At 39.3% G+C, this 12,093-nt stretch overlaps 1 pseudogene; it reads left to right on the top strand.

Moving 5' to 3' along the window:
• The first annotated feature begins 862 nt into the window (after window positions 1–862).
• On the top strand, window positions 863–6,132 carry LOC130026647 (olfactory receptor 13F1-like; annotated as a pseudogene).
• Window positions 6,133–12,093: the final 5,961 nt, after the last annotated feature.

Genomic DNA, 12,093 nt, shown 5'->3' with positions numbered 1-12,093 from the left:
TTTTTCTTTTTTGTACTTGTATAGCATATATATATCTGGTCACGATCCTCCTGTTGTTCATCGATTTGCTCGAGCGGGCCCAGTAACATCTCCATTGGAGACTTTGTTGTTACTGTGTTTGGCATATCGAATACATCACGAGTAGCTTGCCAGGCTCTGCTGTGCGGGTGAGATACTCTCGGTAGCTTGCCGGGCTCTCCGAGAGGGGTGGAGGAATCGAACTCGGGTCGGCCATGTTGGCTGCGTGCATGGCAAATGCCCTACCCGCTGTGCTATCGCTCCAGCCCAGTATATATATATATATATATATATATATATATATATATATATATTTATTGAAACACCATGAGAGCAGTCACAAAGTTTTCGGTTCAAGTCTAGGTCATACAATGATGAAACATCTGACCCTTCACCAGTGCACATTTTCCACCACCAAAAACCCCAGTTTCCCCCCGCATACCACCCCCCTCCCCTACTTGGGTGGCAGACAATTTCCACATTACTCTCGCTACTTCAATTACATTCAATATTTCTACACCAAACCCAACATTATTATTTGGTATTTTACCCCAACACTCAGATCTGCCAAAAAGGCAACATTTGACAATTTGTTTTCTATTGCTGATTATGAATTGCATATGATTTTGGAATTCTGAAGTTTTAATAATTAAATCTGGAAGGATTTCTGCCAAAAGCTGCTGGGTTCCAAGCCTTGTTTCTGAGTCACTGGGATCATGGCTGATAAGCTGCTTGATCAGCAGCCAGAGGGCTCGTTTGTGGGCAGCAACTCGGGGTCTCTGTAGGAGTGGGGAGGAGGGTCAGCTCCATCCCCCTCCTATGAGGCCCCACATTCTTCGTCACTATGGGTCCCTTCCTGGCTATCCCTAGGCCTCTGGAAGATGGCAGTGGTGACTGATTCTCCAGGAGAAACAGCTAAGGCACAAAATTCATTCCCACCTGGAGTAGGCAGGCATTGGAAACCGAATGCGTAGTCTAAATGCATTTCTACCAAAAGTCGCTGGGTTCCAAGCTTTGTTTCTGAGTCTCTGGGATCAATGAGCAGCTGGATCAGCAGCCAGAGGGCTCATTCGTGAACAGCAACTCAGGGTCTTGTAGGGACAGGGGGGAAACAAAATAGTGATTTTTACTTTCAAGAGAAGTATGAAGTAGTGGGACAAATACTGAATTAAGTAAATAAGTACTTAATCTGGCATAGAACGTTTGACTCTATGTTCCAAATTTTCACAATTATCTCAGACAAGTCATAAAACCCTTTAAGTATCTCAACTTTAAAGTGAGAATGTTGGACCCCCAGTTCTCTTGATATAGTGAATTTGACAGAAAAGGAGTAAAGTGTTCTGTAAAACACTTATTTTAACATTGTAATTGAAATCATTTTAGAGAAGACATCTAGATACCATCACATGGGTAGGTAAGACTGAAAAATATGTAGTGTGAGCATAAATGAGAACTCAGTATGTATGAGAAAAGGGAAAAACTCTATAGTTTTGTTATTAAAGTGAGACAAAAGGTAATTGTGTAAACTCACACAACTTGGGGGGCACGGCACCCACACGGCGGCGGCTCTATCTCTCCGCCACCCGCGTTCGGTAGTCTCACCCTTCTACCACCCCGGAGAGGTCGATGGCGATGGTCAGGCGGAGGAAGGGACGAGGGCCAGGCTGGTAGGTATTAGTCGTAGTATATTCTGATTCTTTCCTCTTCTCCCCTTGTCTCTCTATCTCCGCCCCCATTCTTCCTCCCCCAGCTACTTCATTCTCCTTCTCCATTCCCCTTCATCCTCCTTCTCTGGAGTCTGGGTTCTGATCCTCTCTGAACTCTCTTCTTCCTTCTGCCTCTCTGAACTCTCTTCCTCCTTCCCCCTTGCCTGCTCCTACAGTATCGTTAAATTCTCTCTCTCTGAGGAATTGGGGAAAAACAATTACATAGGTGCGGTCACAATCAATAGGGGTGGAGATCAACAGGGGTAGAAATCTTAGCCTCAGGGAAGACCGCTCCTAGGACAGATCCTTCCTTAGCAGGAGGACCCACCCTAGAGCAGAATTCCATGGGCGTGCCTCTCCTCTCCTTGTCCGACAAGCATATAAAATATTATATAAATCATTTTGTATGGATACAGTAAGAAATATCTTAAACTTATAGAATTGCTCTCCTAGGGCCATCTTGATCTCAGACTGCGGTGCTCAGGCCAGATAGTCTTTCCCACCCCTAGCAGGATCCTAGTCTTGTCGTTACGTTGGATCATGACAGCATTTGTCCATGATCAAACTCTTAACTTATAGTTAAGAATCGTGGCACTTTGGCCTGGCCCATTTCGCTGCCAGGGTAGCTCACTGCTTGCCCTGGGTCCATTCAGTCCCTCGTCGGGACCCTGCTTTTGGGGTGTTAGGAACTAAGGGCAACTGAGGCTTAAGTCGAGAAAGCAGATGCCCGGGAGTGAATAATATTCAAGGCCAATCAAATCCTAAATTACAAAGCATAATGTTAACGGTCTTTCTGTATCTATACAAAAGGATATTACTTTAAAGTAAACTGTTCATAAGGCATAAGGAGAAGAGAAAGGCAATATTTCACTCATACATATAAAATCATAGATTTCTGGGAAACTGATCTTACAAATTAACAAAGTCTGATTAAGGGGAAAGCTGATTAACTGGGTGGGAGAGCATAGGGAAGACTGTTTACAGATAAACACAATGGAAGTGGAAGTGCTTCTGGAGCACTGTGGTGGGTGTAACCAGATAAAACCTAAGCTTCTTGAAGGACAAAGCAATGTTACCCAACAGTAATAAAGAGAGAAGAGAAAAGTCATGTCAAGAGAAGTCAAAACTAGAGTATAAAATTCTGGTGATAGATGGGGAAGAAATGACAGAAACTACTCTGGTGTGGTGGTATGTGGAGACCAAAGTTAAACTTAGAGGTCAAGTTTCTGCAAAATGGGCTGGAGCAATAGCACAGCGGGTAGGGCGTCTGCCTTGCACGCGGCCAACATGGCCGACCCGAGTTCGATTCCTCTGCCCCTCTCGGAGAGCCCGGCAAGCTACCGAGAGTATTGGATATGCCAGACACAGTAACAACAAAGTCTCCAATGGAGACGTTACTGGGCCCGCTCGAGCAAATCGATGATCAACGGGAGGAAAAAAAAATCAGTAAAGTATTTTATATTAGACTATGAATTTGGGCTTTAAATTTTAATTTCTTATGAGAAGGGTACAGGTTACTGAGTTGTTCTCTGTTTGTTAAGGGCCACACCTAGTGAGGCCTTGCATGCGGCCGACCTGGGTTCGATTCCTCCGTCGCTCTCAGAGAGTGTGGCAAGCTACCGAGAGTATCCCACCCTCACAGCAGAGCCTGGAAGCTCCTCATGGCATATTCGATATGCCAAAAACACTAACAACAAGTCTCACAATGGAGACGTTACTGGTGCCTGCTCCAGCAAATCTAGGAACAACGGAATGATAGTGCTACAGTGATAGATTTATGAAATAGTGTTTCAAAAAGGCTAAGTGACTTGACTAATTTTTCATACCAGTAAGTGAGCAGCATGGTTGGATTTAGAGCCCGAAATCCCACTCTGAAGACAGTACTCCCATTCCCTATCAAGAACAATTTTTGAGGAACCATATGTATGTTTTTATTTTTTAATTGAATTGAATTGAATTTTGTTTTTTGGGTCACACCCGGCAGTGCACAGGGGCTACTCCTGGTTCTGCACTCAGTAATTACTCCTGGTGGTGCTCAGGGGACCGTATGGGATGCTGGGAATCGAACCCTGGCTCAGCTGCGTGCAATGCAAATACCCTACCTGCTGTACTATTGCCCCAGCCCCTATTTATATGTTTTTAAGGAGAATTAATGATCATTTAACTCTTTTCTACTAACTTTAGTAAGTAGGATCTATGAACTGAGTCTATTTTTCTCTTCCATTCAACTATCTCTTTAGCATTATAGTGAAGATTTCATTTACAATGACAAATTGAGAAGCTTTTGGGTTTTTTTTTTTGCTAGAAATGTATAACAACATTTTATTCATTTTTGCCTATTTTTAAAGAGTACTGCATGGAAGGTAGCAATGTGTTATTAAAAATCTAAATGCAAATTATCGTCTTGATGCTCTTTGGGGAATAAATTCTTTTAGTTGATAGTCTAGTGGTGGGAGGGATAGAGATATGCACAAGAGAGCAGTCATTGACTAAGTGACATATTATATACAAAGGAGGAGCTCATATTTTAGACATTTCACACAATTTGAAGATCATAAAGATTATATGAAAAATATTAAGTTAAGATTGCAGATGTTAATTAAAGTGACGGTAACCATAAAGAACCCCTATATATTAAAAATATAAAATGTTAAAAGCAAGGTAAATGAATAAGAATACTCAGTACAAAAATGATAAGTGATTGCTATTTCAGAATAGAAAATGTAGAGTGCTGAGCAAATATATATGAGAGGTAGGAAAAACTCAGAATATGAAGCCCCTGTATATCATTCTTATCTAGAAGAGTAGTGATTAAACATGTATTCATAGTAACTGATGGTAGCATAGTTTGTAATCAGTGTGACTTAAATCACAAAGTATAAAAGCTTGAAAATGATTTCTAAGAAAGAAGTGGGTTCAAGATAATTTTTACGTTCAAAATAGCATCTTCAGGACATATTGAGAGGTAGTGAAGTCAATGGTCTCCTGGCAATCTTCTTAGTGTTTGTTACTGATATTTTTTATGTAAAATATATCCACCTAGTTATATGAATTTTTAAATTTTAATTAATGATATGAAAATCCTTTTTCATTGCAAATTAATAAAAAATTTCTTCACTCAGCATACTTGGTTTTTAATTAGGCACATTGCAAATTCTAATTGATTAGAAACCCTCAGTAGACAGTTTGGTTTCTTACTCTGTGTTCTCTTAATACAACTGACAAACTAATTTTAGTATAAACTGTACTTTCTTTTTGTTTGAGAACATATCTTATTTCTTATAACTGTAGAATCTCATAACCTTAAATTAAGGTTTTGGAAATGATGAATACATAAGTGAATTATGTGATATTGTAAATAATATTGAGGTTTTTTTCTTTAGAATAGCTCATAATACCTTTGAAATATACTATGAATTTTTTTAAATATAAAGAACATATACTTTTATTTTACTGTTACTGAGAAACAAGAAAGAATAAAATAACCAAGAAAAACTGGATGATCATTTCAAATTTCATTTTTATGGGATTTACTATTTATCCCAAAGTTGAGATTATCATATTTGTGCTGTGCCTACTTATGTACATGATCACTTTGCTGGGCAATATTATTCTGATCTCGATCAATATGTTGGATACCCACGTGCATACACCCATGTATTTCTTCCTTCTTTTCTGGACATCTGGTATACCTCTTCTCCTCTCACTCCAATGCTGGCAAACGTTGTTTCCAGAAAAAAAACACTATCTCATTCTCAGGATGTGCTGCTCACATGCACTTCTCTCTTGCCATGGGTTCCTGTGAATGTGTGCCTCTGTCTATGATGGTATATGGTCAATATGTGACCATCTGCGACTCTCTGAGATATCCTATCATCATGAGCAAGGGAGTTTGTGTGGAGATTGCTGCTTGTTCCTGGGTGACAGGCTGCTTTACAGCCTTGGTAGGAACAATGTCTGTGTTACAATTATCTGTCAATCATTTCACTTGTGAAATTCTAACTGTCTTGAAACTGTTTTTTGTAGATACTTCTATGGTGTAGAGTTTATATTTGTACTCAGCATCCTTCTTCTCCCCATGTCCATGCTCCTTATATGTACCTCATGCATTCATTCTTTCCAACATCGTGAGAATAAACTTAGTAGATGGTAGAAGCAAAGCCTTTTCAACATGTGCAGCTCACCTGACTGTGGTGGTTTTGTTTTATGGGACAGCTCTCTCTATGTACCTAAAGCCCTCAGCTGTAGATTCACAAGAAATTTATCAATTTATGACTTTGGTATATTCTGGATTAATCCCCGTTTTGAATACTATCATCTGTAGTCTTCCAAAAAAAAAAAGCAGTTGTGAAAAAAATTGCTAATTAGAAACTCTCTTTATGTGACCTTAATCACTAATAGGGATTAATATCATTAAACATTAATGTCTCTTAAGTCATTCACTGGTCAGTATGTACTATAACGCTGTAAATGTTTCACATTTTTATGCCATAGAATGTGGAACTTAGGTATTCCTACTCTGACCACTGAAATTCTAAAATAATGGCTTTTTGCAGAATTTAGTCTTACTCTTATGTAAATAAGTTTCATATAATAAAATATGTCTTACTTTAGATTATAACAGTAGGAGTAAGACTATAAATTAAGATAATTTGGTTTTGAATGTTAAAAATTATATATATGTATAAATAACACTGCTATAAAAGTAATAGTTTTTAAAGTTTATTTATGATTTACTTCCAGTTTACGTTATTATGTACTCCAAAATTCATGTTGAGGCTCTGTGTCCCCAGTAAGTCAGAATGTGTTTGTATTTAGAAATGTGGTAATTAGGTTAAATGAGGTTTTTCAGATGACTGGGTTAAATGAGTTTTTTTTCAATTGTGTGCCCTTATGCAATCTGAGTTTCATCCTTATGCATGGAAATACATAGATGGATATACTTGCTATTCTCACATACAGAGTCCAAACAAACTAGTAAAGTCAGACAGAATTTGGACTAAAGTTACCATTTAGGAAATTCATGTTACAGAGACAAATCGAATGGATGAAATAGAAATTAGATACAGACATAGTCAATGATATCATTCAGTGAGAAGTTTAGGACAGTGTCTATGAGATAAATGGCTGGTTTATGTCCTCTATGAGTTTTGGCCTAGGAGAAAGAACAATAAATTTGAAACTTGGAGTAAGTAATTTCAATTTGGATTTTCTATACAGTCTTTTTAGGTTCTTAAAAGTACTATTATAATTTCCTTATTCTATAAAACATAAATTGATTTAATATTTTTATAATTATTAATTTTTTTTTACAAATGCCCTATCTGCTGTACTATCACTCTGGTCCCTGATTTTATATTTTATTTTTTATTTATTTTTATTTTTATTTTTATTTATTTTTTCTTTTTTTATTAGTGAAAAACCATGAGGTACAGTTATAGGCTTACCAATTTTGTGCTTGGGTTTCAGTCATACAATGATCAAGCGCCCATCCCTCCACCAGTGCCCGTCATCCATCCCCACGGGTCCCAGCATCCCCCCCCCAACCTTCATCCCCCCCCCCGTCCCATCCTGCCTCTGTGGCAGGGTATTCCCCCTTGTTCTCTCTCTCTTCTTTTGGGTACTGTGTTTTGCAAGAGAGGCTTTGAGTGGCAATCATGTTCGGTCTATCGACCACTCTCAGCATGCTTCTCCCACCCTGGGAGGGCCCTCATAACACCCTTCATTTGGTACTCTCTTCTCTATCTGAGCTTCCTTTTCACCTAGAGCCTGTGGCTGTCCTTCCATTCATGGAGCAAAATTCCTGGTACTAATCTCAGCCATTCCTGGGTGTTACTCTCCCTTTTTGTTGCTTTATGTTCCCCAGATGAATGCAATCTTTCTGTGTCTATCCCGCTCTTTCTGACTCATTTCGCTTAACATGATACTTTCCATGTAGTACCACTTGTATGTAAATTTCATAACTTCATCTTTTCTAACAGCTACATAGTACTCCATTGTGTAAATGTACCAAAGCTTCTTTAACCAGTCATCTGTTCTTGGGCACTCAGGTTTTTTCCAGATTCTGGCTATTGTAAAGAGTGCTGCAATGAACAAACAGTTGCAGATGTCACTTCGACTATACCTTTTTGCCTCTCTGGGATATATTCCCAGGAGTGCTATAGCTGGGTCAAATGGCAGATCGAATTCTAATTTTTTGAGAGTCGTCCATACTGTTTTCCAAAAGGGTTGGACCAGCCGGCATTCCCACCAGCAGTGAAGGAGGGTCCCTTTCTCGCCACATCCGCGCCAGCACCGGTTGCTTTTGTTCTTGTGGATGTGGGCCAGTCTCTGTGGTGTGAAATGATATCTCATTGTGGTTTTGATCTGCATCTCTCTGATGATTAGTGATGTAGAGCATTTTCTCATGTGCCTTTTTGCCATTCGAATTTCTTCTTTGCGAAAGTTTCTGTTCATTTCCTCACCCCATTTTTTGATGGGGTTGGATGATTTCTTCTTGTGGAGTTTAACCAGTACCTTGTATATCCTTGATATCAACCCCTTGTCGGATGTTTACTTGGTGAATATCCTTTCCCATTCTGTAGGCTGTCTTTGTATTTTGGTCAATGTTTCTTTTGAGGTGCAGAAGCTTCTTAGTTTAAGATAGTCCCATTTGTCTATCTCTGTTTTCACTTGCTCGGCCAGTGGCATGACATCTTTGAAGATACCATTAGCTTCAATATCATGGAGAGTTTTGCCGACTTTGTCTTCAATAAACATTATGGATTCTGGTCTGATGTTGAGGTCATAAATCCATTTTGATCTTACTTTTGTGAATGGTGTTAGGCAGAGATCTGAGCCCACTTTTTTGCATGTAGCCGTCCAATTTTGCCAGCACAGTTTATTGAAGAGGCTTTCCCTGCTCCATTTCACTTTTCTTGCCCCCTTATCAAAAATTAGATGATTAAATGTTTGGGAGGAAATGTCAGTATATTCAACTCTGTTCCATTGGTCTGCAGCTCTGCTTTTGTTCCAGTACCATGCTGTTTTAATTATTACTGCCTTGTAGTAGAGTTTGAAGTTAGGGAGGTTGATTCCTCCCATTTTCTTTTTCCCAAGAATTGCTTTAGCTATTCGTGGGGGCTTATTGTTCCATATAAATTTCAGGAGTGTTTGCTCCATTTCTTTGAAGAATGTCATGGGTATCCTTATAGGGATTGCATTGAATTTGTACAGTGCTTTGGGGAGTATTGCCATTTTGATGATGTTGATTCTCCCCATCCATGAACAGGGGATATTTTTCCATTTCCTTGTGTCCTCTTTTATTTCCTAAAGTAGCATTTTGTAGTTTTCTTTGTACAGGTCCTTTACTTCCTTAGTTAAGCTGATTCCTAGATACTTGATTTTCTGGGGCACACTTGTGAATGGGATTGTTTTCTTGATGTCACTTGCTTCTCTTTCACTATTTGCGTATAGGAATGCCATGGATTTTTGGGTATTGATTTTATAGCCTGCCACTTTACTATACAAGCCTATTGTTTCTAGGACTTTCTTGGTAGAGGTTTTAGGGTTCTCTAAGTATAGTATCATGTCATCTGCGAATAGTGAGAGCTTAATTTCTTCTTTCCCTATCTGGATGCCCTTAATATCTTTTTCTTGCCTAATCGCTATTGCAAGTACTTCCAGTACTATATTGAACAGTAGTGGAGAGAGTGGGCATCCTTGTCTCATCCCTGACCTTAGGGGGAAGGGTCTCAGTTTTTCCCCATTGAGGATGATGTTTGCTGTAGGTTTGTGGTAGATGGCTTTAACTATATTGAGGAAAGTCCCCCCTATCCCCATTTTGGCAAGGGTTTTTATCATGAATGGGTGCTGGATCTTGTCAAAAGCTTTCTCTGAGTCTATTGATATGATCATATGATTTTTATCTTTTCTTTTGTTGATATGATGGATTATGTTGATTGATTTCCGAATGTTGAACCATCCTTGCATCCCTGGGATGAATCCCACTTGGTCATGATGTATGATCTTTTTGATGAGTGGTTGTATTCTATTGGCTAGTATTTTGTTGAGAATCTTCGCATCTGTGTTCATCAGGGATATTGGCCTGTAGTTTTCTTTTCTTGTGGTGTCTTTGTTTCCTTTTGGTATTAGAGAGATATGGGCTTCATAGAAGCTATTTGGGGGAGTTTCTGTTTTTTCAATTTCCTGGAAAAGCTTGAGAAGAATTGGCAATAGGTCCTCTTTAAATGTTTGGAAAAATTCGCTAGTAAATCCGTCTGGGCCTGGGCTTTTGTTTTTGGGAAGACTTTTGATTACAGTTTCAATTTCCTTGATGTGAATAGGTCTATTCAGGTATTCTATATCTTCTTGATTCAGCTTTGGGAGATGGTAGGAATCCAGGAATTTATCCATTTCTTCCAGGTTCTCGTGTTTCGTGGCATAGAGACTTTCAAAGTAGTCTCTGATGATCTCTTGAATTTCTTTAGTTTCTGCTGTGATATCCCCATTCTTATTTCTGATTCTATTTATTAGGGTTCTCTCTCTCTGTTTCTTTGTGAGTGTTGCTAGTGGTTTATCTATCTTATTTATTTTCTCAAAGAACCAGCTCTTGGTTTCATTGATCTTTCGGATTGTTTCTTTGTTTTCCATGTCGTTGATTTCTGCTCTAAGTTTTATGATCTCTTTCCTTCTGCCTGATTTAGGCTCTTTCTGTTGATCCTTTTCTAAGGTCTTGAGCTGTGAGGTCAAATTGTTTATGTGCATCGTTTCTATCGACTTAAGATAGGCTTGCAGAGCTATAAATTTTCCCCTTAATACAGCTTTCGCTGCATCCCATAAATTCTGGTAGTTTGTGTCTTCATTCTCATTTGTTTCCAGGTATCTTTTGATTTCATCCTTGACTTCGTTCCTGACCCACTTATTGTTCAGCATCGAGTTGTTTAATTTCCAGATGTTTGATTTGGTTCTCCGTGTCTGTGTGTGATTCACTTCTATCCTCAGTGCATCATGGTCTGAAAAGATGGCTGATACTATTTCTATCTTCTTGATTCTGTTGAGGTATGTTTTGTGTCCTAGCACATGGTCTATTTTGGAAAATGTTCCGTGCGCGCTGGAGAAGAATGTGTATTCTTTCTTTTTGGGGTGTAAAGCCCTGTATAAGTCCATAAGCCCTTTCTCTTCTATTACTTCTTTCAAAGCCAATAATTCCTTGCTGGGTTTTGTTCGTGTTGATCTATCCAGAGGTGATAAGGCGATGTTGAAGTCTCCAAGTACTATTGTGCTGGTAGTGATGTCATCCTTAAAATCTGTTAGCAGTTGTTTTAAATACTTAGCTGTTCCCTCATTAGGTGCGTATACATTTAAGAGTGTGATTTCTTCCTGTTGTACGTATCCCTTGATGAAGAGAAAATAGCCTTCACTGTCCCTTCTAATCTTTTTCAAGGTGAAATTAATGTTGTCGGATACTAGTATGGCCACCCCAGCTTTTTTGAGGGAGTTGTTTGCTTGCAGGATTGTTTTCCATCCTTTGACTTTGAGTCTGTGTTTGCTCTGGCTGTTGAGGTGAGTTTCTTGTAGGCAGCAGAATGTTGGGTTCTGTCTCTGTATCCATTTTGCCACTCTGTGTCTCTTAACTGGTGAATTTAGACCGTTGACATTGAGAGAGAGAATGGTTATGGGGTTTTGTGTCATGTTTCTGTGTGGGTGTGTTGTGGTTGTAGGGTTTGTCTTTTCTTATAGTAGCCCCTTTAGGCCTTGCTTTAGGTTTGGTTTTGAGTCTATGAAGTTCCTGAGCTGCTGTTTATCTATAAAATAGTGTACTGTTCCTTCGATTTTGAGGGAGAGTTTAGCCGGGTAGAGTATTCTTGGGGAAGCATTCATTTCTGTGAGTTTTTTGACTATATCTCGCCACTGCCTTCGGGCTTGTAGGGTTTCCTCTGATAGGTCTGCTGTGAATCTAAGGGATGCTCCTTTGTATGTGATTTCCTTCTTTGCTCTTGCTGCTTGCAGTATTGTGTCTCTATCGGCAGTATCGATCATTCTAAGTATGATATGTCTTGGAGTGTTTTTGTTGGGGTCTCTTTTAGCTGGCACCCTTCGGGCTCCTTGAACCTGAATGGCTGCATTGTGCAGCTCTGGGAAGTTTTCAGCAATGATTTGTTTGACGGTGTTTTTTTCGTTGGGATTGTTTCCCTGAGGTTCAGGTAGTCCCATGATTCTAATATTGTTCCTCTTGGAATCATCTGCTAGGACTCTGATTCTCTGTAGAGCCATTTTGAGGTCCCTTGCCACTGTTTGTTGTTGCGTGTTGGCTTGTTGCAGCTGATCTTCCAGGTCACTGATTCTCTCTTCAGCTGTGGTCATTCTATTTTTAAGAGAAGAAACTGAG

The sequence above is a fragment of the Sorex fumeus genome, unplaced genomic scaffold (genome assembly GCF_029834395.1).
Source record: "Sorex fumeus unplaced genomic scaffold, SorFum_2.1 ptg000034l, whole genome shotgun sequence".
NCBI lineage: Eukaryota > Metazoa > Chordata > Mammalia > Eulipotyphla > Soricidae > Sorex > Sorex fumeus.
The sequence above is the reverse complement of the archived record's forward strand: the minus strand, read 5'-3'. Positions and strand labels throughout refer to the sequence as shown.